Below are 2,240 nucleotides of genomic sequence, written 5' to 3' on the forward strand. Positions count from 1 at the left end.
ATATATATATATATATATATATATATATATAATACGCATGTACAGACTTGCCTGTATCAAAATACATATATAAAAAAACGTAAGCTGTAAGTCGAATTAGATATGATATTTTGCAGTAGTTAATGCGCATAAAAGGATATTGTAGTTAAATCTGGTTAATAGATTATTGCAGACCAATTTACTCATATTCCTTCCGAAATCTCTTCAGATACCACACGCTTCTCAATGAATAATATTTATATCTACAAAGGCGACATTTTCGCATAGAAATATCAATGTATGTACACCTTGAAAGATAATATGTGAGAGCATGATCTGAGCTCGAAAAGACAAATTAATAATTAATTTTTTTATATCTCATTTGTTAGCAAGAATGTTTCGTTAGTATTTATTTCATTAAATATTGAAGGAATAACACTCACATGTTGTTGGATTAGGAAATATTTTCAAATATTTTTTCTGGTAGCAATAATGATACTTCATTATAAACTGTACATGGAACTGCATGAATTCTTTTAACTGATATAACTGGGTACCATTCTATATATAACTAAATGAATTCATATTCCTTGACAGTGATAGAATGTTTAAAAACGACTTCATAGTAAGGATGGAAATCAGTGAATTTAAATTTGGTTAATGGTTAACAAAATAATGGTTAACAAATCCAACGTGGAAGGTGTTTATAAGCCATTTAAGAAACACACCAAAACCGTTAGATTCTCTTCAACATTTGAATTTTTAATTTGCTAAAATATTTTTGTCGCTTTGAGACCGCGACCTGTTCACTGACAAAATTTCGGGCTGCATCTCAGTGAACAGGTCGCGGTCTCAAAGCGATGAAAATGTCGAAGTGAATCTAATGGTTTTTGGGTGTTTTTAAATGGCTTATAAAAACCTTCCACGCTGCAATTGTTTTCGTTCCAGCACACGATCTCAGATCAGGTCACTTGCTATGCAAGTACATCTCCATAAAATAATGGTTACACAACTAAAACTAAACAAAAACTATATAAATAAAGGGAAGTATGTAAATATATTAGCTGTAGAAGATATCGAAAACCCTAGTTCTGAGCAGATTAGATTATTGCTCACAACTTTGGTCTTCAAACTCATCCGGTTCCATAGAAGAAAATGAAGGGTTACAAATAACATTCATTAGTAAAATAACTTCAGTTAAACACCTTGAAGACAAGGAACGTTTGAAAGATCTGCGTCTTTTCTCTCTTGAACGCCAAAGTAAGAGATACATTATCGTATACATTTGGAAAATCCTGAAGGAGCATATTCTAAACTTCAACGTTAGAGAGCATTTAAATGCATGAACTGGTAGATAATGTCATCTCCCAAATAGACCACCTTCGCAATTACGAGCGAAATTGTACCAGTCTGATATCTAGAGGTCTTCAACTGTTCAACTGCCTACCTGAAGAAATCAGAAATAAAACACAAGATTCTTTATCGAAACATTAAGAAAGCATTGGAAAAATTCCTAACGACGCATCTGGACCTGCCAACCATTCCAGGATATGCTCAAGGAAGATCGGCTGCTACAAATTCATAGACCAATTTCCAGTCACAAAGCGACATCAAAACTGAAAGAAAATAAATTATGATGGTGCTCCAGTATGGCCGCAGTCCTACGACTGAAATGATAAAAAGAATAAAAGAACATAATGAGGTGTTTTGTCTAATACGTTAAGAGTAGCACCTTTGTAAAGGGTCGACTGGGAACTTCGAAACCTGGGTCTAGTATATATTTTTTGTGACTGACCCCTATTTCTAGTTTGTGGACGATTTTTTCCGGTGTGTGATTGGTTGTATTATTGTTTTCTTTTATGTATCCAGAATTAAGGGTGGTTTCTTCTTTGTTCAATTCTTTATTATTTTATTTTATCATTTTTTTTTTTTTGCTGTCTTCTTCATAAAGCAGTTATACGAATTAAATTCGTTTTCGAAGTCCGATTCATATCCTTGGAAGAAGTAATCTTTTTTTCCCAGCGTTGAAGGAAATTTCTTTCTTCAGCTTCATATGTTTCTATCCAAAGTTTAGTAATATTTTCCAGAGGTTATCCGTTGTTATGTTTATTCAGTACCCTGTGCATCTCTTCGTCAATATTTATTTATTTTTCTTCATTGTTCGATGTTCTCTTCCACACATAAACACACAAACACACACACACACACACACACACACACACACACACACACACACACACACACACACACACACACACACA

The 2,240-nt window shown here is 33.3% G+C and overlaps 1 protein-coding gene and 1 long non-coding RNA gene across 3 annotated transcripts in view; one reads left to right on the forward strand and one right to left on the reverse strand.

The window, feature by feature from the left end:
• LOC128248031 (CLIP domain-containing serine protease B4-like) overlaps positions 1–2,240 on the reverse strand; it is a 69,237-nt gene that overhangs the window by 59,414 nt on the left and 7,583 nt on the right. The window lies entirely within an intron of this gene.
• The window catches only part of LOC128248032 (uncharacterized), a 32,832-nt gene that overhangs the window by 4,398 nt on the left and 26,194 nt on the right, over positions 1–2,240 (forward strand). The window lies entirely within an intron of this gene.

Source organism: Octopus bimaculoides, chromosome 6 (assembly GCF_001194135.2).
Source record: "Octopus bimaculoides isolate UCB-OBI-ISO-001 chromosome 6, ASM119413v2, whole genome shotgun sequence".
NCBI lineage: Eukaryota > Metazoa > Mollusca > Cephalopoda > Octopoda > Octopodidae > Octopus > Octopus bimaculoides.